Genomic DNA, 24,802 nt, shown 5'->3' on the forward strand with positions numbered 1-24,802 from the left:
GGGTTGAGTGTTCCCTAGTGTGTGGTTGTTGGAGCTGTTCCTAGGAGTAAGAGGTATTGTCAGTAGGAAACAGGCCTCTGTTAGCCCTGAGGCTGGCACTCTGCCCCAGTATGTCGGCCTCATTTTAGTGGTGACAAAACTGGGGCTCAGAGACATCAACTCCCTCACCCCGAACCCCCAGACTGTCAGTGGTGGGCTGGGGTTTGAATGTGGGGCTTGAAGACCCATCATCTCCTCTGGTCCCCCAGTCTCTGCTGCCCAAGAGGAACAGGATCCCAGGATCCAGTCCCCTCGTGGCACCAGCAAGGGTTGGGTAGAGATGGGGAGGCACAGTTCCAAAGGCCCCGGACTCTGAGGCAGGTCGTGGACCGAGAGCAACCTGGACCTACAGGCCCCACTCCGAGAAGAATGACTGCAGGCCCGGCCCAGCGGGCAGGAAGTCTGTGTCCTTAGTAAACGTGACGACGCTTCCGGCTGCTCCAGCCAGGCCGTGCTGTCTTCACGTTTCCAATCATGCGGCCTCCTCTCCAATTCTCAAGCCCAACACACAGAGACAGTGATCTGGGGTCCACGTGAGGTTTGTCAGCAGCTCTGACCCACTGCTTCCCGCCAGCCCCGTGGCCGGTTCTGGAAAGCTCTCTGCCCTGGGGAGGCTCAGGGCAGGGCTCTGGCTGCAAGCATGGGGTCCCAGAACCTCCTGGCTCTGTCACCTCTGCTGGGTGGAAAACCAACCCAGGATTGATCAGCAGATGGGTGCCTGATTACTTATTATCAGAGCTCCGCCCACTGGCAAGTCTCTCTCCGGGCCTCAGTTTCCCCTTCCATTAAACGAGGGGCTTGGGGGATACCAAGGAGGGGTAACTGCTTAGTGAGGATGGGAGGTTTCTCCTGGGGAGATGAACACGTTTTGAAACTACTTGGCGTGAGTGGTTGCACAGGACTGTGAATGCACAAATGCCACCACATTATTCGCATTGAAATAGTTAATTGCATGTGATGTGAAAGTCACCTCATTTAAAGTGTTTAAAAGAGGGGGGCCTGGGAGAGTGCAGTGTATGTGAGAATCACGTGGGACAGCCACAGTCTCTGAACCTCAATTTCCTTGCATAAACTGGCAAAGAGACCGTGTGAGCTGTGGTCCCTGGGGCCAAGAGATTCCAAGAAGGAAAACCTGGAATTCCAGGGACTGGGATGAGGGCCGGGGACCAGAAGGGGAGGGGTATGTGGGGACGGCTGGGGGACAGCCCAGATAAGGCTTTCAATACTGGGTAGCAGTGTCTACACAGGCGGAAATCCCTGCACCTCACTTCCCGCAGGGCTGACCAGTGGCGGGATTGGCCAGGCTCGGCCCAACCAAGTCTGGGAGCAGAGGACACTGAGTGAGGGATCCCCGGGGCCACCTTCACTGGCCTGCGGCTCTCCTGATACCACAAGAGAGGTCCAGGAGCTGACCTTGGGTCCTAATGGGGAACACCTTCCTGGCTGCAGGCTGACAGGGTGGTGTGGTGGTCAGTGTACTGGGCTCTGCGTCTCCGCCCCTAACTGCTGCGTGATGGTGGGCCAGACACCTAACCTTTCTGTGCCTCTATTTCTTCAATGGCGGACAGGGACACTAGCAGCCCCCATATCCGGGCACAGTGGCCTGAAGGTTAAAGGCAAGGGCGGCCCGAGACCTACAGCAAGAGCTCTGAGCAGGGAGCTGCCCAAGCAGTTCCACCGTCTCCCCTCTGGCCGCTGAGGAAACCGAGACTCATGGTGACCTGGCCCAGGTCTTTTGGACTCAGGGTCCTTCTCATCCCCAAGATCAGAGGGCTGCCACCAGCGAAGGAGCTGGCACCTTAGACCCCGCCCAGGAAGCACACAGGGCAGGATGCCATGGGGACTTTGGTATGTTATTGCAAAAAAAACATTTATTGCTATTTGAACCCTGCTTCATGCCTCCATTTCCCAGAAAACGAGCCACGGGAGACACCAGGAGAGGCAGGAGACCATCCTCCTTGCACAAAACCCACTCCCTCGGATGCTGTCCTCAGCGAGGGTGGCTGGGGCCAACCAGGGGGCCCACCCGCAGAGTGGCAGAGGAGGCAGGTTGACCCTGCGGCGAAGGTCCTGGCCTTCCGGTAGAACAACAGCGACTTCTCGTGGTCCAGGAGGAAGTTGTGGGAGATGGTGGCCGGCCGCGTGTAGGTCTTCAGCTGTGCCCTTCTTGTTGCCCAGGTCCACGGCGGCTGCCAATGCCAGCTGGTAGTACCCGGCTGCATCAAACCGTTCCTGAAGGGGACAGGCCATGCTCAGCAAAAGGGGTACTCGGAGCCTGTCTTCCCAGAGGCTGTTCCTGTCTCCAGGTCATTCCACATGTCCAGCCAATGCTGGCTCACCCCATGAGCCCTGAAGCCTGTGACACTGCTGTGGTCTCAGCTGCAGGAGGTGGGGACGATCCTGACACGCCTGGAAGCCTTCCTGACTATCCCTACGCCCCACTCACCCGAAACCTTCTGTCCCAGTCCCACCCTTTCTGCAGGCAGTGGCTGCTTTCCCCGTGGGCTGTGGTCAGGGCAGATCCTGCCTGCTCTGAGAGTTCCATGCAGGACCTGTGGCTCCAAGCCACAGCAGGGGCGCAGTGTTGAGTGACCCAGGCTCCCCTCTGGCCCCCGTCCATGCTGACCAATTCCAGGCCCTCCACGGGCCAGGCCAGGTACAAAACCATCTCACAGGTATCCTCTCTGTCAATGTTCCCTGAAATATTGACGGAGTGTGACTTCCCAGACATCCACTCCCATTTTCAATGCATCTTTGGCTCAAACTCACCATCCCTGGGTTGGGATGCTGCCTCCCAGACCTCCTCCTTGACCCTCCCACCACCCACCTGGCTTCTCCTCAGGCGCCTCCTCCACATGGGGGTGACCCAAAGGATCTCTCTAAGACCCGTGCCTGGCCTGTCCCTCTTTACCATCTCAAGATGGCTCCCAGCGCCAAGGACAAAATCCAAGATGCAGCAGTCCATTCCCTCACTGCCCCGCCCCACACACGGAGCAGGGGTGTGAGAAGGCCCCGAGTCACGGCCACTGCTCATCCAATGCCCCCCGGCCCAGCCGAACACTGGACTCTCTGCTGGGTGCATGGCTGAGCTTACATCCTTGCTCCCAGTCTGAGGGACCTGGGACGGAACACTGACCACAAAGGTGGCCCGGGCTGTGGCAGATGGAAGCCCAGGAGACAGTGACGGGCCCAGGAGGCCCCGGACTCAGCCGGTGGGGGGGAGGCAAAGGCTTCCTGAAGGGGTGGGGGCTTCCCAACTAAACAGGAAGGAGCCAGCCAATGCATATGTGTCTGCGTGTGCCTGTCCCTGTGTGCACGCCTGTGTGTGCGTGTGTCTGAGTTTGTGTGTGCATTTCCATGTTCCTGTAGTGTGTGCAGCAGCTAGTGAGTGGCAGGCTGAGCCAGGACACACCTAATCCACCCTATTCCAGGGCTCACTCTCACGTGTAGACTAAAGGGAACCCCATTTTAGACGCAATTGGAAAAGATGCCCATTTATCTCTGCTTCTTTGCCAGCCTTCCAGGCCCCATCCAGACCGGCTTTTTCTCCCACTGCTCCGGGCCCTGGGTCCAGAGCCTCCTATACAAGGAGGAGGGTGTAGCCTTGGAAAGACAGCCGCCCTTGGGGAATTCCGAGGGTGCCTCCCTTTGGGAAGCTGGCCTGCACTGACAGCATAGTCACGATGAGACCCAGAGGGCTGTGCATGGGAAGGACGTGAAGGCCTCTGCCCCTCGACCCCAACCATGGACTTTGGCCTCTCAGGTACTACTTGGCGCTTTCCTTCCTCCTGGACAGGCGGAGTGGGCGGCAGGCTGGACCAAGAGAGATAAAGGACCACTTTTGGGAGGCCCGTCCCCTGGGTCCCAGGCGAGCCCCTGAGCGGTGAGCAGCGTCCCTCTGGGCCTGACGCCTGGCACCTCCCTGTCTGGCTGGGACTTGGGAGGCCACAGGGACCGCTTCTGACCACCAGGTGTCACCAGCACTGGGTGGAGGCCTCCCGGGCAGCCCCAGGCCTGCAGTGGGGGATACGGGGCAGAGTCTTAGGGCTGCCCCAGCTCATGTTGTTCTCAGGCCGCCAAGATCTCGGCCCCTGGACTGGAGCGCCCTGGCCCCTCAGTCCATAAGGAGCACTGACACGGTGCCGGTGCGATGCTGAGGAAGGGCGGTGCCTGCTGGGCAGAGGGTGGAGACACCCCAGGTCTGAGTCTGCCAGTCCCAGCTCTCCACCCCTGCAGGGCTGGGGCAGAGGGAGCACAGCACCTCCCCTGGAAAGAGACCTGACCCAGCAAGGTCTCAGCCTGGCTGGCTGGGGCCCCGCCCCACTGCACCTGCCCTAAGCTGGGGTTTCCCTGTCTGTGAACCCAATGGTAAGACACTGGTCCCACCCCACGCTTCCTGGGTGATGTGAAGATTCCAGGTGTCTTGGGACTCCAGGAAGGAGTTGCTCAGTGCAGGCTGGCACCCTGGGCAGGCTTCCTAGAGGAGGCACTGGGATTTGGGTTGGATCTTGCAACATGGATTCAACGTGAGGATGACGCCATCCTCCGAAATATCCTTCTCCCGCCCTGCTTCCTTTGTTAAATGCAACTTGACAGTCAAGATTCAGCTTTGGTGTCACCTCCTCCAGGAGCGTCCCCCTGACTACAATCCCCCTTCTTTACCCAGAGGCCACCTTGCCGGCTCATGTATCAGCCTCCCTGGCTGAGACTGAGTTCTTGAGGGTGGGGCCTGGCCAGCTTCGGAGCTGGGTTGTATCTGCTAACCTTGCCGGCTCCTCTAGCTGGGTGCAGAGCTCCAGGGAGGCCACTGGGCCATTCCTAAGGAAGGCTGGAACCCAGGCCTCTGGGGTGTGGGTGGAGATCCCACTCCAAGGGGGCCGGGAACACCCCGAGCCCTGCCCCTCCCCACCCACCTTCAGGTCGTAGAAGATGTCACCGAGCACCAGGTACACCTTCACGGAGTAGAGGGTCTCCTCGTCGAACTCCAGCGGCGAGTTGCAGAGCTACAGGGCCTTGAGGTAGAAGTGCTCCGCCAGCTTGCCATGGCCCAGCCGGCGGTGCAGGGCGGCCAACCTGTGGTAGGCCACGCCCTCGTTCAACCAGTCCCCGGGGGTGCAGGCCAAAGTGGCAGGTGTGAGGACGTGGCTCCCTGGGGCAGGGAGGGCACAGGCCCCTCAGGAGCAGGTATGCAGACCCCAGGCAGCACCTGGCTTGCCTCCAGGCACCTGTGGTCACCTGGGCAGCTCTGGCCAGTCCCTTCCAGGTTCCCAGACTCACTTTCCCATCTGCAAAGCAGAGCTAATAAGGCCTGCCCCTGTCTACTGTGAGGCTTTGGCAAAGTCGGACTTGGATGGCCCAGCTCTGTGCCTACACATAGCCACCTGCCTTTGCTCACTGGTTTTAACCAGAGGAGTCCAAAAGCCATGCAGTCCAGGTGCTCCCGGGCACCCCGGCTCCATGCAACCCACAGACGTGACATCCGACTCCTCCTGGGTATGTCATGATTAGAGCCCCTTACCTTGGGGAGTCACTGCGTGCCTGAGCTACAGGTTCCCCCACAGGTGCGCAAACCGAGCTAGGCTGTCTCCGATGTCCTCCCCTTTGCAGGGCGAGTGCCGTGGAGCCTGCATTCAATGCATTCCCACACAGCTGCACACTACTCTGTACTGGGCCCCAAGGCACAAGGCGCTGGGGCATGCAGCCTGCCCAGGGTTCCCTGTCTCTGGAGGAGGACAGACGACCTGGCACAGCACCCGGGGATGCCCGGCCTTAAGGGGCAGGCTGCTGGAAGGGGAACTGGGATTTCATCAGCCAGAGAGCTGTGTGGTTGATGAGGGTGGGAGGGGCACAAGACAAAGGGAATGTGCCACTCAGCCTGGCACCTCCAGGGACCGAGATGCCTGGCATGTCTGGAAGGCAGAGGGCACACTGGGCGGCCCTTGTGGTCAGCAGCGGGAAGAGACAGAGGAAGCAGAGCTCAGCCAGGCAGGGAGCTCTGTGCTACATGAGAGACCTCAGGCTGTGCCCCACGGCCAGACAGGGAAGCCAGCTGGGCAGATCTGTCTGCCTGGACAGGAGACCGGGAAAATCCAGCAGCTGTTTCAGCTCCTGCCCTGCAGACATGGAGGCTCGGCTCTGGCAAAGTGTGGGTCCTGGCAGGGCGGGCGCTCAGGGGACTTACCCAGAGTGATGCTGAGTGCTAGGGCCATGTGGACAACCTCCAAGCCCTCTTGGGGCTCCTCCAGCATGGCCAGCATTGCCACCAGCTTGTTGCACAACTGCGGCTCCGCCTTCTGGTTGCCCGTAGTCACTGCCAGGGGCAGGGCCCGGTCCTACCACACAGGCAGGTGGGGTCAGGCTTCCCGCAGCACCCACCTTGCCCAGAGCCCTCCTCAGAGCTCAGACATGTGCTTGGAGCTTCCCACGCCCCAGTGACCCCTGCACCTCCACAGAGCTCTGTGCTCTGGGATAACGCACGGTTCAGACACCCAAGTTGGGGGCTGAAGAGTCATCTGAGGCCCATCCAGCTACACCTGGCAGCCTCAGACCAGCCTCTCCCACCTGTGCACCGGGGGTCTGACTGGGGGGAGCCAGCACTCCTCTCTGCTCTAAAAACACCACATTTATCTGTGCCCAGGGCTGAGCCACACCGTGAACTCAGAGGAAGGGAGAAGCCGTCCCCGTTTCGGGGTGCAGGCAGACTTGGGCGCTGGCCCTGGGCCTCCCACTGACATGCTGTGTGTCCTTCGACATATCCCTGTGCCTCTCTGAGCCTCAGTGTCCTCATCTTCCAGATGACGACAGGACTTTCCACTCATGGTTGTTTGAGATCATCAGGTGCAAGGGTAGAGCCACTGTCATGTCCAGACCCGAGTGTTTCTCCCAGGCAGGGGCACGGTCAATATCATTCCCGGTGAGACCACTGGGAAACTAAGCATGTGCATGGGTGGCCCTGCCTCCAGGTGGGAGGCCTCTGCCCTGCCACACCTGTGCCTCAGCGCTCCTCGTGCCCCCCTGCAGCCCACCCACATCAGCCCACAGGCCAGCTCACCCGGTAGAAGGACACGGCTTTCTCCTACTCCCAGGCCCCATTGAAGAAGATGTCTCCAGCTGCCTCAAACGGCTCCACCCCAGGTTGGGGTCGCCTGTGTACAGGTCCACATTCTGTGCCACCTGAAAGGAGGCAGAAGTTCCCTCAAGACCCACACCTGGGAGGAGACCACGCCCACCTTCACCAGCCTCCTTCCTCACACACACTGCAGGTACACCTGAGCATTTTTCAGACCTGTGCATTAGGGCTGCCCCACCACTGGCATAAGGACAATGAACTGATGCACCTGAGTGCCAGGAGGTGTCTGAGCAGCTGCAGCCTAGGAGCCCGACACCTATGAATCCTACCACCAGGGATAGCCCTAGCCCACTTCCCCCCCCCCCCCCGCAGCACTCAGTCTCCGTGGCCCCCAGATTGCTGGGAGCCCATCCCCTGGTTCTTTTCTGCTTTGCCACATCCCTGCCACAGCTCAGGGCCACACATCAACAGTGTTTGTGGGTGGGCCTGGTCCCCTCTTGGCCATGAGCTCTTGATCTCTCTCCTCAGCTCAAGGAGGTATACAGCAGGTGCTCAATAATGAAAGCCTCGCCAGGCTCGTGGGCTTCACAATTGTTCTAGATCACACTGTGTTTGGGAAGGCCTCTGAAAACAGCCACTATTGATAGATTCATTTTGTAAGGAGATGTGCCACCTGTCTCTTGCAGCAAGTTCTTCTGTGTGTTAACTGAGTGGTCCCATTCTTTGAGCATGTGCTGTATACCAGCAGGTGCTAGGCACTGTGAGGGGCCACACCTCTGCCCTCAGGGAAAAGATGCTGGCCACTGGGGGAGGATGTGAGGGAACCAGTTGCAGGGAAAAGGCACACAACAGGTACTCAGCAGTGGCTTAGGAATGGGTAGATGGATGGATGAATGGATGAGCAGATGTATAGACGGATGGATGGGTGGTTGGAAGGATGTGTGCATGTATGTATGGGTGGGTAGATGATGTATGTACATATGGATGCACAGATGGTGTATAGGCGAAGGTATGGATAAACAAATGGACAGATGAATAGAGGGATGGATTAATAGGTAGATTGGTGGGTGGATGAATGATGGACAGATGGGTGAAAGGATGGATGTCGATGGATGGAAGGATGAATGCATGGGTGGGTGGACAGGTGAATGGATGGATGGATGGAAGGACCCACAGGTGTATGGAAGATGATGGAAGAATGGATAGATGGATGAATGATGGATGGATGAATGGACAGAGGGATGGATGATGGAAAGATGGATGGATGATAAAAGGATAGATGGATGATGGATGGATGGATGGAAGGACCCACAGGTGTATGGGAAGATGATGGAAGAATGGATAGATGGATGAATGGATAATGGATAGATGGATGGAAGGATGAACAGGTAAACAGATAAATGATGGAAGGATGAATGCATGGGTGGGTGGACAGGTGAATGGATGGATGGATGATGGGTGGATGGATGGAAGGATGAACGGATGGATGGATGGACAGAGTGAACAGCACAGGGGCCCTCCTGCCTCCCTTGCCACTCACCTGGATGTACAGGTCCACCAGCTCGCTCTGCTGCAGGATGTAATAGATCTTCCCTGCTTGCAGCCAGGCATGCGCCTCCTCTTTTGGAGGTCAATGAAAATTCCCAAACTTCTTTGGTGTAGTCCAGAGTGTATCTGTAGGACCTGGAATCAGACGCAGTGTTAGAACAAGGGCTCTCATCCTCCTGGAACCAGTCTGCCTCCTCCCGTGGGTCTGGTGACAGATGAATCTGGAATGTGGGGACTGGGAACGGCCCTCTTGTGTGTGCAGTGTTCTGCCCTTCCCAGGCTGCTGGGAGGGTCAGGGTGAACACACATGGCATGGAAAAGATGAAGGACATCCTTCTGAGGGAATTGAGCATCATGCTGCCCTGTGGCAGGAGGAGTGTGCTAGTCCATCTCCCCTGCCTCCCAGACATGGCCTGTGTCTTCTCCAGACGCACCAGGAGCCGTTAGTGTTCAGAGGCTATCTAGGTCGATGGTTCCCAAGGTGTGCAGGCATCACGGTCACTCGGAGGCCTGTCTGTATAGCTTGCTGGCTCTGCCCCCACAGCTTCTGGCTCCACAGGCCTGGGGCAGGCCCTAGAACTCCCACTTGCCACCATCTCCTAGGTGACATGGATGCTGCTGTGCTCATCTAGGGACTACACTTTCAATGTCACCAGGCCCTGTGGGTGGGGTGGCCAGGGCCATGGTTACCCCCACCAGGTCAGGATGCTCGGGGGAAGCCGAATGGGCCACATATGGGATGTGAGACCTTGAAACCCTGCCCCAGGGAAGCAGGTGATACAATTGGCTGTCTTCTGTGGGAGAGAAGCCACAGGTGGCTGCTGTGGTCACATTTAAGGGGACAGATGAAGGCCAGGAGTAAAGATTCGGGGCAGGCAGAGGTCAGATGACAAAAGCCACCATAGTAGGAAGAACAGCCCAGAGTGCACGTACTGCCTCTGCTGGGGTTGAGAGGACCTTTGACCCAACAAGCGAGGCTCAAGCTGGGACTCACAAGCCAGCAGCAGCCCTGGGCCAGCTTCCCTGTGCCCCCCTCCCTGCCCTGCCCCTTGCCACCCTCCACAGCCCCACCACTGCAAAGCCAGCCCTGACCGCTCAGTGCCCAGGGACAGGTAGAGCTGACTGATGATCTCCAGGAGCTGCCCCCTCCAGCACCTTGTCGGCCACCTTGAGGGCCAGGGAGAGCTGGAGCTCATGGTAGAGGACACATTGGGCCTCGCTGGGCATGACGACGCTGTAGAAGTAGCACAGCTGCTGGACGGCCTGCAGCTGGCCTGGGCAGAAGACAAAATGGAAGATGTCAGCCTCCCAGCATCGAAGCGAGGCTGGCTGGGCTCAGAGGCCCCTGCGCTGTGCTCGTTCCTTTCACACCTCTGTGAACCTGGGCCCCATAGACGGGCAACCTGAGCTCAGACAGGCTATGTACCTGTGCAAGGGCAGATGCCGAGCACACCGTGACATGGGCACAGCTTGGTGCACATGCTCATGGTAGAGGCCGGCCTTCTTTACAACTCCCAGGGCCGAGGTCCTGGCCAGGCTCGGCCCCAGCACCAGGCCATCTATTTCTGCTTCACAAAGTCCCTCTGGCCAGGACCAGGGCTGCCTTCAGCCTGAGCTGATGAGGCCAGGGGCACAAGTAGCCCCTGTCACAGATGGAACCCCGGGAGAGCAAAGCCAAGTGTCATATCTGCCACACATGGCATCATGTTCGGGGAATGGTGTTCAAAACCAGCCCCTGGTGTTCCCACACATGCTTCTTTCATGCAACCAGGCTCCAAACCCACAGGCTCATTGTCCTCTCCCAAAGTCAGGGTGCTGGGAACAGTGGAAAGCTTCTGATTTTCTAGTGTCAGAAACATTCCGAAGATTAACAATGGAAACCAGGTAAGATTAACAACGGAAACCAGGTACGCCAAATGGACATCTGTCACACGTCACCCAACAACAGCTGAATACACAGTCCCCTCGAGCACCCATGGGACATTCCCCATGACAGACCATGTGCCAGGCCACAAAACGAGCCTCAGTGAATGGAGAAGGACTGAGACCAAAGCAGAGGTGTTCTTCAGCTGTACTGGCACGAAACTGGAAGTCAACAGTGAAGAAAACATGGGAAATTCAAAAATATGTGGAAATTACACACTCCTAAACAACCAGTGAGTCAAAGAAGAGACCATCAGGGAAACTGAAAACTAATTTGAGAAGAATGCAAACAAATGCACAGCCCGGGCCAGCGTGGTGACTCCCGCCTGTCATCCCAGCACTGTGGGAGGCCGAGGCGGGAGGATCGCTTGAGTCCAGGAGTTTGAGATCAGCCTGGGAAACGTGGTGAAACCTCGTCTCTATAAAAAAATTACAAAAATTAGCCGGGTGTGGTGGTGCACATCTGTAATCCCAGCTACTCGGGAGGCTGAGGCATGAGAATGGCTTGAACCTGGGTAGAAGTTGCAGTGAGCCAAGATTGCACCACTGCACCCCAGCCTGGGCAATGGAGCAAAACCTAAAAAAAAAAAAAAAAAAAAAGCACAGCGTATCAAAAACTCCAAGATACAGCTAAGGCAGTGCTGAAAGGGAAATTTATCACTGTAAATGTCTACATTCAAAGAAAGAAGAAAAATCTCAAAAACCTAACCTTCCACCTTGAGAAACTAGAAAATGAACTAAACCCAAAGTGAATAAAAGGAAGAAAATAATAAACGTGAGAGTGGAAATGGGAAGTAAAAATACAGAGAATGGAAAAACAAAAGAGATAGCGAACAGAACCAAAAGTGGGTTTTTTGAAAATAATAACAAAATTGACAAGTCTTTCACCAGACTGACCAAGAAAAGAAAGATGGGACACAAATGACTCAATCAGAGACTGAGCACCATGGCTCACGTCTGTCATCCCAGCGCTTTGTGAGGCCGAGGTGGAAGGATCGCTGAGGCCAGCATTCAAGACCAGCCTGGGGGAACATGATGAGACCCCATCTCTAATAAAAAATAATGACAAACCCAAGTTTCTAAATCAGAAATGAAAGAGGAAACATTATTGCCGACCTGACAGAAATAAAAGGATTCCATGAAAACACTACGAACAATTGTACACCAACAAATCAGACCATCTAGACACAACAGCCAAACTCCTAGAAGGACACAAACTACCGAAAGTGACTCAAAATGACCCCAAGTAAGCACGTGGGGTATCAACCCCACCTCATTCTCCTCGACCGTTCAGCGCAGGGTGGGGAGACAGGGAAGCATGATCTCTATTCCCTGGCCTGCATTTCCAAGTCTGAATCCCCCAGCACCCGGGGAGGGAGGGCTCGTAGGAGGAGGTACCACAGGCTATTGTGCCAGGAGCCACCGGAGGCTGCAGTGGGGGCTGGGTTGCTGGGTTCCTGGAGGGTCTCCTTCCAATCAGAGAATACCCCTGGGGAAGAAGCCTGGGTATGAACCCCCACCCCTCCTTGGGCAGATGTGCGGGACGGGGCCCCTTCACACGGTCCTTTCCAAAATCTCATCCCTCCTAAGGCCAGGAGTGGGTGCCAGGTCTGTGCTGGGAAATGGGCAGGTTTGGTCACAGCCCCTTGGGCTCTTGTCCAGGCCACAGGAGGCACCTCTGAGTGGTCTCACTGTGCCATGACAAAATGCTGCAAGGCAGAGGGGACTCAACAGTATCCCTTGTCTCAGCCATTTCCCTGGACTCAACTTCCTCATCTATTCTCTGTGGCCTAGATTTCGGACAGCCCTAGCCACCTACTGTCCGTTCACTGCTCCTTGTGCAGTGACTGTTCGATAGCACTCCATGGCTCCCCAGTGCTCTTGGGGAACAGGCAAGCCACAGCCTGAGGCCCCAGGCCCTGCTTAGCTCTCCAGAAGAGCTTCTCACCATCCAGCACCCAACCCACCCACTCCCAACTCTGCACCTCCCTGTATGAGCCCTGCTCACTCACCCCCGCTCACACCCCACTCATCCCCGCTCACTCACCCCCGCTCACACCCCACTCATCCCACTCACACTCCCGCACTCACCCCCATCATCCCCGCTCACTCATCACGACTCACGCCCCACTCATCCCCACTCACACACCACCACTCACTCACCCCCACTCACATCCACTCTCCCGGCTCATTCACCCCCACGCTCACCCTGGGCTCACAGGCTACACACCAGCCCCTCCCACCACCACTCCCTCATCCACACCTAGTACTTGACTAAATCCTCTCAACCCTCTGGTCCCAGACTAAAGAGGCTTCCCTAACCCGGGGCCAAGTGCTGCCCCGCCATCACACCACTCACCCTTTTGTGGCTTCTCTGGCCTGAAGCTCACGTTCCCACACTCAGCACCTGCCTCCCAAGGACCCCACAAGCTTCATTTGTGGGTGGGGCCTGGCACACTCTGCATGCACGAGCTGCTTTTGCATGAACTGCTCTGCGGCTTTGGGCAATCACCCGCCACTGTGTCCTCTGTGAAGTGGGATGACAGGTGCGCAGGGCTGCCGAGATACCAAGCAGATAACACAGGCACAAGAACTGGCGTTCAGGGCCTGGCTCATGGAGGGGCCCCAAGTCCCAGCTCAGCAGCGCCTGCCTTGATCCCAGGGTTATGGCCAGGGATTCCCAGCACGCAGGACTTTCCGTGCTCAAGGCAGGATGGTGCCTGAGCAAACCGGAAAGAGCTGGCTGCCCCAGTAGGGCACAGAGGGCCTGGCCCTGCATGGGAACCGCCTGTCTCCAGGGCGCTTGCCAACATCTGCTGCTGGCCATGACTCAGCATTTTCGATGGTGGAAAAACCACCACTTGTTTCCGAATCACAAACCCCAGGTGTGCCCTGACCCGAGTGGCCCCAGAAGGCGCACAAGAGGAACTGGGGCACTCACTCTCCACGTGGTCCATCTCCACGGTGACCAGAAAGGCCTACTCATAGTAGCCCTTGCACTGATGGGCCGGGTCCTGGCGGGTGCAAAGGTGACCCAGCTGCAGGGTGAAGTCCTGGCCACACTCCAAACAGGGAAGCTTCGAGAACAGACGCACGGCCTCCAGGAGGTAGTGCTGGGCCAGCCTGCTGGCACCCGCGTGCAGACACAGGGTCCCGAAGTTGACCAGAACCACTGCCTGGTTCCTCCACTGGCCCAGGTCCCAAACCACCCATAGGGCGCGGTAGTAGCCCTCGGCTGCCTGCCTCGTCCGGCCCGTCCTCTTCAGAGCCACGGCCACCATGTTGGCAATCACACCTTCCTGGTCCTCGCTGGCCACCACTGCATCCTGGACAGACTGCAGGATGTTCAAGGCCACCAGGCTCTGCCCATGAAGCACGTGCAGCCAGGCCAGGGCCACCAGGGGGTCCACGATGGCACAGACTCCGGCAACAGCACTGGCTTCCACCACCTGCGTCATGAAGGTGATGGCCGGCCCATAGTAGCCTTGGTGGCTGTACGGCTGGGCCAGGCTGGTGTGGAGAAGGCCACGCAGAGCCTGGCCTGTGCCTGGGGTTAGGGAGGCCAGCGCTCGTCTGAGGTAGTGGGAAGTCTGGGTGGGGAGGCTGTGGGGCTGGAGGGCGTTCTGGAGCACCAGGTTCACGCTCCTCAGCGAGCCCGCCAGCGAGTCCTGCGTCCTCAATGAGGCCACCTTGACACAGCTCAGCACCAGGTGGGGCAGGCACTTGCCGCTGTAGATGTCTGCCAGGAGCAGGGAGCAGTCTGAGAGCCAAGCAGCGTCTGGGGCTCCCGAGTCCCTGTGCAAAAGCAACAGCCGCTCTAGGAAGGACGGGGCCTCCTCGGGCTGCTTGAGGTGCACGTGGTGCCTGGCCATCAGGAAGCAGGCCTGGGCCTCGGCCTGCAGGCTGTGGCCACCCACCGCCCACTGCAGCGCCAGCTGCAGGAGCTCCCCATCTGCCTCGGTGCTGTAGATGTGGTCAGGCGTCCCCAGGAGCAGGGCCATGGCTTTGGGAACCACCTGTGTAAAGTTCTCCCGGTTCTGCTTCTGGTAAATGCTGGTCAGGTTGGCGTACACAGCCACCACCTGTAACAGGTCCCCGAAGCTGCCCTCCAGGGTCCCCAGTGTTTCCTCAAAGTACACCCAGGCCTGGGACAGCTTGAGCCTCCTGCTGCACAGCTGCCCCAGGAGGAAGCAGAGCCTGGCCAGGGCCAGGAGGAGGCCAGCTTTCCTGGCCGCCCCTCGAGCCTGTGCCAGGTGCCCAGTCAGCTCCTCCTTGTCACTAAAGCTGCAGAACATGCCGCTCAGCCATGGCAGCGCCACGTTGTATAGGCCACGGAAGCTGGCCTTGTATCCGGGGGTGTTCAGGAACAGCAGCCGTGAGCTCAGGGCCTCTGGATCCTCCCAGTCTTCTTCAGCTTCCAATCAGAAGGAGGGCTCCCCGGGGTCCTGCAAGCTCACGTTGCTGGATGCCGCACAGAGACCCCAGGACGCTGGCTCCTGGGGGCAACCTGGGCAGGTCTTGCATTGTTCCAGAACATTCCTCACCTTCGGAAGGGTCTCCTGTGGCTCCAGGCCCAGGCAAGGTGGAGGTATTTCTGCAAGTCACAAAAACACCTAGACAGATTAGAGTCCAGCAGTGAGTCCTTGGTCCACTGGGGGCAGGGTCCCCACATCCCGGCCCTCTGTGTCCCTGGCGCAGCTTGCCATGAGCCTTTGAGAATTATGTGCAATGCAAACCCGGGCCTGGAGCACGTAGGAACTCTGGCACTATGGGGACAGAGAGAACACGCAGGCCCGTGGCCCGACTCTCCTATGAAACCACCCTCCTGTCCTGCTTTGTCGCCCACCTGACAGCACGGTTTGAGGAGACTATGTCAGCTCAGCGATCCCTCAGAGATGCCTTTCCCTTTCGAAAGAATCAAAGCCTTCTAACTGGACCCATGTGTATGCAGCACCACAACTACAAATGTAACTTCTCTCAGCATATTGAGCCCCCGGTGGGGTACCGGAATCCATGAAATCCTCAACAGCCAATCAGAGCTATGGATCAGCTCAAAAGCTGCTATGCAAAATTGGTAAAGCCACCGACGGCACAGGACAGGGGTGTTGTACCCAGGTACCAAGCTCCGTGCAGGGAAACAGACCATCCCTGCAGGAAGGATGGGAAAGCTTCCAGGCCTCTGAGGCTACCTTGGATGGTCTGAAAACCTGAAGCCCACAGTTCCTAAAGGGTTCACAAAGGCCAGCCTGCTCCAGCAGCCCACTGACGCCTGCTGGCTTTGGTGGATTCCTAGCCAAAGCCCCCTCCCAGAGGTGAGCAAACAAGCGCATTTCCTGTTGGAAAACCTGGGATGAAAGGAGGCATTACTGGGAAGGAAAACACCTAGATTGAAACAGACTCTCTGTTTCAAGCTCACATGTAAAAAGTATTTTCAATACAAACTGCCTCCTTATTCATCTGTAAAGCCTTGGAATTAAAATAAATAAATAAATATGATTTAGAGGCAAATGTCTGACTTGAGTACACTAGATTAGCTAAGAAATCTCCCCTACTCAGCAGAGGCACACAGCCCCTCCCAGCCACTACCCTGGCCTCCGGGGCAGCTGGAGAGCCACGTGCCTTTGCTCCAGTGACTTTGGCAGAGGGTGGAACCACCCCCTCCCTGCTCCCCTCAGGAAGGAGCAGACCCTTCAGGGACCTCAGTTGAGGCCCCTGCAACCTAAGGCTCTGAATTCTGCTACCCGCTGAGGGCAGTGTGGCCTCCCATCTCTGAGGCAGAGCACAAGGTGAACTGCAGCTTCTCCGGGTCATGAAAAAGGGACCCACAGCTCCATGTGGGCCCCAGCAGTGGAAAGGATGCCCCACCTCGGTCGGGGACCAGGCGGCGGTCAGCATGTTCATTGGAAGAAGTGTGGGACCCCACGGCCTCCAGTGCCAGAGTAGACGGGAGGTTCAGGCCCACCTCAGGCGATGTTCCTCAAGCCCCCGGCCCACACCACGGAGGGGTGACAGCCGCATCCAATGCCCAAAGTACTCAGCTCTGTCCCCTCCTCCGGCGTTACTCCAAGGCCCAGCGCATAACCAGAGGAAGCCTGAGACACGGGCAAAACCTACCTTGTTCCTGTGGCTGCTCCTTCTCAGCTTCCTCTACTGAGTCTGGCAAGGGAAAAAAGAGAAGCAATGAACACCCCCAGCCAGCACCTCTGGTCCCATGTCAGGTTGAGCTGGGTGTCGGTGTTGCAGGGTGAGAGCATTGCAGGGTGCAGGGGTTGAAAGTCATATCATCCTCTTCCCTCCTGGATCATGGGAACAACATCACTGGGGGGTGTACACTTTCTGCGATATTGGGAGTAACATCGTCTTCTGTGCCTTGGAATATTAAGGACAATATCACGGGGGGGCGTGTACATCTTCTGCAATATTGGAATAATATTATCCCCTCTCCCCCTGCATACTAGGAAAGATATCAGAGTGGGTGTTCACCTCCTGCGATATGGGGATTAATACCATCTTCTCCCCTTCCGGATATCAGGAAGAGTATCACATGGGGGTGTACAGTGTCTGCGATACTGGGAATCATATCAACCTCTCAGACTTGGAATATGGAGAAGAATATCACAGGGTGGATGTTCAGCCCCTGCCATATTGGGAGTAATATCAGCCTCTCCTCTCCATGGATATTAGGAACAATATCCCAGGCTGGATGTACGCCTCCTGCTCTATGGGGAGTCATATCATCCTCTCCCTTCCAGGATATTAATAACAATATCACAGGGTGGGTGAACACAGCCTGCGATACTGGAATTGTTATCATCCTCTCCCCCTCCAGATACTAGGAACCATATCACAGAAGAGCTGTATCCACCCTGCGATATTGGGAGTAATATCATACACTTGTTCTGTGAATATTAGGAGTAATATCACCAGGTGGTTGTCCATTCATTGCTATGTTGGGAGTCATGTCATACTCTACCCCCGGATATTAGGATCAGTGTCACAGGGTGAGTGTTCACCTACTACGATATTAAAACTAAGATCATGCTCTCTGTCCCTGGATATTAGGAACAACATCACAGGTAGGTGTACACTCCCTACGGTATTAGAAGCAATAATATGATTAATTAGTAAACATCAATGATCGATTTGAATAATTATCAGGCTGGTCTAGAACTCTTGACCTCAGGTGATCTGCCTGCCTCAGCCTCCCAAAGTGCTGGAATTACAGGCGTGAGCCACTGCACCAAGCCAACACTTCTTGACATCCCTTTTTGGACCTCAAATTTAGCATGCCGAAAACACACTTTTGATTCCCCCTGCTATAACCCACTCCTCCCATAGTCTTCCCGATCCCAATAACAGCATCTCTCGTCTTCCAGTTACTCAGGCCAAAATCTTGACATCATCCTTAAAACTTCTTTTTCTCTCTCTTGTCATCCAACCCATTTAAACTCTCCTTTCAAAATATATGCCAGACCTAACCACTTCTCACCTTTCTTATCATTTCCAACCAGGTCCAGCCCTCATCATAGCGATCTGGGTTACTGCAAAAGCCTCCCAATCGCCAGGCACAGTGGCTCACGCCTGTAATCCCAGCACTTTGGTAGGCCAAGGCAGGTGGATCATCAGAGGTCAGGAGCTCAAGACCAGCCTGACCAACATGGTGAAACCCCTCTACTAAAAATACAAAAAATTAGCCGAGCATGGTGGTGGGCGCCTGTAATCCCAGCTATCCGGGAGACTGAAGCAGGAGAATCGCTTGAACTCAGAAGGCAGAGGTTACAGTGAGCCGAGATCGTGCCATTGCACTGCAGCCTGGGTGACAAGAGCAAAACAGAAGGTTAAAAAAAAAAAAAGCCTCCCAACCCACCTCTCTCCTTCCGCCTTTCACTCTGCCCTGCATTCTAGCTTCCACTCTCAAACATTTCAGAAAAAAAAAAAATTATATCCACAGAGAGAGAAAAAGAAAGTACAAATGCGGTGAAATGTTTGGGGAATCTGAGGGAAGAGTATATTGGAATTCTCTGTACTATTTTTGCAACTTTTCAATAAGTCTGGATTATTTCGAATTCAAGAGTTAAACAAAGACAAAAAAAAACCACTATCTCCCTTTGTGAATCCATCCTGTCTTTCCCCTGGCAACTTAAGGCCACTCTCAACTAAGCACATCTATTTTTTCATGAACACTAAAACAACTCTTGCCTAGTTTTGACTTTCTGTGCTTGACAGTAGAATTGTGTGTGCGTGTGTGTGTGTATTTCATATATATTTCATATATATGTGTGTGTGTATATATATGTGTGTGGTGTGTCTGTATATATATAGAGGAATATATATGTGTGCATGTATATTAATATATATTTTATATTTACAATGGTAATGTATATATATATAAATATATGTGGTGTGTGTAGATATATATAATACAACCCCATAGCTGTCCTTAACCAGTTCTAAACTTTGTCGGAAAAAAACACATACCTAAGCAGAGAATTTCAAAATAATATGATGAATATTTTGATACACGGATATGTTGCTATGGAACACGCTGCTAAGACACAAAACCTCCTAGATGGGGCAATGAATGAACGAAGTTTTGCACCTATAGTCACCCCCTCTGATATCCCCTCAAACGTTTATAGTTATATGCATTTGCTTCCCCCAGGACCCCCATTTCATAAGGGTTAGTCCTAGAGCCTAGCAAGTTCCTACTACAGCTGGCACACATATGCCATTCAATAAACAGTGGTGGAGTTGACGATTCAAGAACCATTTGTCAGCCAGTGCTCAGTAATACAACATGCACTGCTATCCAAATTACATTTTTGTTGAAAGCAACAGCAGGATCACAAATTATCTTTCCAGAGAAAGCAAACCTCAAAAGCTTCTTTACCCTACTAAAGCACATTATAAGAAGCTCCCCTTATATAAAAGAAAACCACATTCGTTATCAATGGCATGTAAACCTAATAAGCCTTCACCTCTGATGACATCTCTTCCATCCCCAGGGCTAGATAAAGGAGGTTCCAGAAACCCTGGTAGTTGTGAAGGGGGCTCCCAGCTCTGACAGTCTTGAACCCTGCGGGCGCGGAGGTCACACAGCAGAAGAACAGAGGGAAGCATCATCAGGCTTCGAATATGTTTGAACCAGAGATAGCAAATAGGCTGCAGCCAACTGAAAACACCAGAGATTCATGGTGGCCACCTGAGGGGTTGTGCTCTTAAGAAACAAAAATAAAAAATAAAAATTAAAAAATTTAAAAAGAAAGGGGTCAAGAATCCATCAGGTCTGACTGAGACGTGTATCAGTGACTAACACCCCGTATGGCAAAAGTACTCCGGTGCGCTTTGGGTACTCACAGCTTCAGCAGTATTCAAAGGCGTGTGCTTCCCTAAGACTAAGCCACGGGAATAGCCCCAGCAACACTGCCAGGAGAAATGTCTAACATGGATTCGCGCTAGAAATACAGTTGTCTTTCAGAAATTAACACTGAATAAATCCTGACTTATTAGAGCCTGCGAGAATGACATTCTCAATGATAACAGTTATCACTACAATCTCCAAAGATCTGCGATCCTGCAGGAACTGTGACAGCGCAGGCCACATATCCAGAATGTTTCCCAGACTGCCTGTTACAGAATAAAAGAAATGAAACCCCCCTAAAAATATCTTCACTCACATTCAGCCAGTTGTTCCTTTGTGTGCATCTCTGTGCTAAAATGGCCATTCTTCCCCACAGCCTGAAGTCATATGCTCAAATAAATGAGACTCACATGAAGCCAGAAACGTGCAGATGCCAAGGAAACCAACACAAACGAAATGGGCTGGAGAGTGTGGCCAGGAGGATGGTACTTCCCAGGAAGCAATTACTTCATCTCTGCCCATGAAGCAGGCAGCTGTCACTGTCCCCCAGGTCCACACCAACCACTCGAAGTAGGTTCTAACCAAACTACCTCCAACAATCAACATAAATACACCACACAATTGGCTTCTGAAAGGACACCTTGCAACCAACAAGATACTGTTAGCACAACTTTGACAAACTGGGCAACTAAAAACCTTGGAAAGGGATAAACACTGCCACATTTTGACTCAAATACTGTTACGTGGTAGCACCGCAATAATTCACTGAAACAAAGAATGAATGAGGAATATGTTTATATAGGAATCAGAGGAAGCATGACTAATCATTTAAAGAAATAGGTCAAGAAACTGCTAGGTTCAAATCCTACCATGAGACACTCTCAGGGCCTTAGGCAAATTCACTTCTCTTGGTCCTGTTTCTAGGTTCATCAAAAATCTGCTTTGGACTAGGGAATCTGTTGCTTTCCACTGCCTTCCTTCTGCGATTCCAGCCCAGATTTTAGGACTGCTCTCCCACTTGGTATATGAAAGCACTTTCTATGTATAATAGCAAGAGTACATTTCTGTGTTGAATGCGGTTTGGGACCTACTCTACGAGGAAGAATATCATCATGTAACTTTAAGCATGACGACAAGGCGCACTCTAGATAAGGATAACACATAAGATGTGGCCATACACCTGTGCATGCCTGGCAGGGAGATGGGGAAGTCTCATTTAATGAAGCCGGGGTACCTGTTGCACCTTAACATCCTCAGTCCACATCAAGTTCACAACGTCCTTCTGACATCAAACCACAGGTATCACATACTTGTCCATACTTTCTACCCAAGATTAAATTATGCAGAGCACCGTGATAAAGACGCCCCATCCCCAGCATGTTGGCTCTCATTCTGTAGAATTACATACTTGAGGTGCAAAATGATCACCAGGCTGCAGCGGCAAGCAAGACCGGGCTCCGTGGGGACAGCAGGCCCTGCAGCAGCCACCACTCCTGTCGCCACAGTCTGATGCAGCTGCAGAGAAGCTGTGGCTGAGGCCATTCACTTTGTGAGAGAACTGCACAGGAGGGAAAAGGTAGGGAATGTCGGGAAGAGGGCAATGTCATGCTTCTGAGCCCAATCCAAGCCACAGCATCCCCTGTGACTTGTACATATATGCCCAGATGGCCTGAAGTAACTGAAGAATCACAAAAGAAGTGCAAATGCGCTGTCCCATCTTAACTGATGACATTCTACCACAAAAGAAGTGAAAATGACTGTTCCTTGCCTTAAGCGATGATATTATCTTGTGAAATTCCTTTTCCTGGCTCATCCTGGTTCAAAAAGCTCCCACACTGAGCACCTTGTGACCCCCACTCCTGCCCACCAGAGAACAACCCCCCTTTGACTGTAATTTTCCTTTACCTACCCAAATCCTATAAAATGGCCCCACCCTTATCTCCCTTCGCTGATTCTCTTTTTTGGACTCAGCCCAACTGCACCCAGGTGATTAAAAAGCTTTATTGCTGACACAAAGCCGGTTTGGTGGTCTCTTCACACGGACGTGCATGACAGGCAGGTGCAGAGCCAGCAAAGGACCTGTGATGAGAACAGAAAGGAATGCGCCTCCCTGTACTCACACTCGGATTTTATGACAATGTGGGCAGGGGGCTGAACTGCATGCCTGAGAACATTACTCCAAGTTCTTTTGCTGATTTTCTAAATATTGGTGTAAAATCTGAACTCAGACAAAATTTTTTTTAAATCGCTTCAATCAACATCTTTGTCTAGTGCTCAGCATCATGTCTACATGATCATCTAGAAAACCAACTTCGGTTCTAAGGCTCACATCCTCCTATAAAGTCCCAGGGATTTTACAAGGGAATGCACCTCTCATTCGCATCAAGAACACACACAACTACCATTAAAGAAATGCTTAATTTGCTTACATAATTTTTTAAACACCCAGATTTGAAATACAATAGAGAAGACAACTTTTTGATAGCTCTGCTTTCCAACTGCGAACTGCAGATGGAGAAAATAACCTGCTATGATTTCTAACCAGTCAACAACCTGTCTTCCCTGGCTGCAGTAGGAGCAATCTTTCTGAGCTCAGGATGAAAAATATCCCAGCTGTTTAGGGGACAGATAGTCATCAGCTCTCAGAGGGCTTCCTGGGTCCCAAATCCCCGTGTGATACGTGGAACTAAAAAGCTATCAATGACCAAGCATCTGAACGCTTATCCCACCTCACCATCTGCTTCTCCTGCCATGCAAATTTAAAATTAATAAGCCTGCTATTAGAGAACAGAGTTGGTGCTGCATCTGTCTTCCTAAAATTATGGATAATTACCAGCCCACAATGGCTTCTAATCAGATTTGAGTAGTTCCTTAGACAGGAAGCTAAAGTGCCTCAGTCCTAAACTGAGAAAAAAAGAGAAACTGGAGTGCTCTAGGTTTGATTTTTTCCCCCTTGTTCTAAAGTTGCTGTTCCCGAATCTCCTTCTACTGTCTTGTTTATAAAATGTATGAGAAACAGGGAAATTCAAAGACATGATAGAAACGGCCACTTTTTCTAGGTACAAACTTTGTGAACATTATTTTCAACTGCTGGGCTTTTTCTCCACAAACTGTGAGCCTGGAGTACATTTTCTCCCTCGTGGTTACCCATTCAGAGGCAGGGAAAGTGGCTTTAGCAGTAAAGAGGTGAGTGCAGTGAGAAGTGACCGGACACTGAGAAGGACAGACAGGGACTCTACCTCGGTGGCCTGCAGCACTCCTGGGCCTCCACCTTTACTTTTCTATCTGTACAAGGGATCTAAAGGCCCGTGATTCTAGGCCATGACAGCTCTTCATACACACATACGCAAACATCACACACCTGTGTGAAAAGCGGTGACACTTGGCTGATTTCCTGAAGAAGTTATCTTGTATCATTTCTACTCAAGTACTCCACCTCCTTCCAGACAAGTATCTGAGGATGATGGGCTATCCCACAGCAATGTGTGTAACCTCTCCTGCTTATGATCCCTGTTCATATAGCATTTTCCAAAAGCATTTGGTGTGAAGTGACAGAAGAAAGAAGAATAAGGTTCTTTCAGCCCATTCATTCATTCATTCATCCAACAAATATTGACTCACTATCTACGTGTCAGGCACTGGTGATATAACAGGGAACATATATTTTTGTAGGTAGAGACAGACAACCAAAAAGTATGTTAAAGAGTGATCAATGCTGTAGAGGAAAATACACCAGGAAACAGGAAAGAAGAATACCCCTAGCCACCCTACACTGGGGTGATGCTAGCGTTACAAAATGGAGACAGCGGCCGGGTGCGTGGCTCACACCTGTAATCTCAGCTCTTTGGGAGACTGAGGCAGGCAGATCACCTGAGTTCAGGAGTTCAAGATCAGCCTGACCAATATGGCGAAACTCTGTCTCTACTAAAAACAAAAAAATTAGCTGGACGTAGTGTAACATGCCTGTAATCTCAGTTACTCAGGAAGCTGAGGCACAAGAATCCCTTGAACCTGGGAGGCAGAGGTTGGACTGAGCTGAGATCACACCACTGCACTCCAGCCTGGGTGACAGAGCAAGACTCTGTATCAAAAAAAGTAACAATAAAAAAATGTAAACAGAGAGTAAGATACCAAAAGAAAGAACATGAACAATTAATTGTAATAAAAGCCTTTGTAAGCTGATACTTTCCTTCCTGGATCCTTGTCCCTTACAAATGGAAAAAAAGGCGGGTAGGGGGTAGCATCAAAATGATGTTTTAAGATGGCTTCGGGTTTCAGATGTCTGACAGCCATACTCATGTACTTCACGGAAAAAGTTCTAGCCCTATAAACCATCTGGGCAATGGTTTAATGTCTTTTTCTTTTTTTTTCAGAGAGTTTTTAAAACACAGAAAAATGTGTGTGTTTATTTGGCTGCTCTGTGCCCGCACACGTGCAAACTGTGCTAACAGGTTTTTCCATGTTTTGCTGAATTTGCCAGCTTGCCATAAACAGGCTTCCATGTCTTAATGAAATAGCACAGGGCCGGGCGCGGTGGCTCAAGCCTGTAATCCCAGCACTTTGGGAGGCCGAGACGGGCGGATCACAAGGTCAGGAGATCGAGACCATCCTGGCTAACACGGTGAAACCCCGTCTGTACTAAAAAATACAAAAACTAGCCGGGCGTGGTGGCCGGCGCCTGTAGTCCCAGCTACTCGGGAGGCTGAGGCAGGAGAATGGCATGAACCCAGGAGGCGGAGCTTGCAGTGAGCTGAGATCCGGCCACTGTACTCCAGCCTGGGTGACAGCGAGACTCCGTCTCAAAAAAAAAAAAAAAAAAAAAAAAAGAAATAGCACAAACACCCAAAAATGCAAATCAAGAC

The 24,802-nt window shown here is 53.3% G+C and overlaps 1 protein-coding gene and 1 pseudogene across 1 annotated transcript in view; one reads left to right on the forward strand and one right to left on the reverse strand.

Moving 5' to 3' along the window:
- Positions 1–19,696, forward strand: part of LOC117082704 (36.4 kDa proline-rich protein-like) — a 351,415-nt gene extending 331,719 nt beyond the window's left edge. Inside the window, exon 4 of the mRNA XM_033209634.1 lies at positions 19,585–19,696. The gene's annotated coding sequence lies outside the window, so the exon portion shown is untranslated. The remainder of the gene's footprint in view (positions 1–19,584) is intronic.
- LOC117082705 lies at positions 1,932–19,725 on the reverse strand (annotated as a pseudogene).
- Positions 19,726–24,802: the final 5,077 nt, after the last annotated feature.

This window comes from Trachypithecus francoisi, unplaced genomic scaffold (genome assembly GCF_009764315.1).
Source record: "Trachypithecus francoisi isolate TF-2019V2 unplaced genomic scaffold, Tfra_2.0 Lachesis_group9, whole genome shotgun sequence".
NCBI lineage: Eukaryota > Metazoa > Chordata > Mammalia > Primates > Cercopithecidae > Trachypithecus > Trachypithecus francoisi.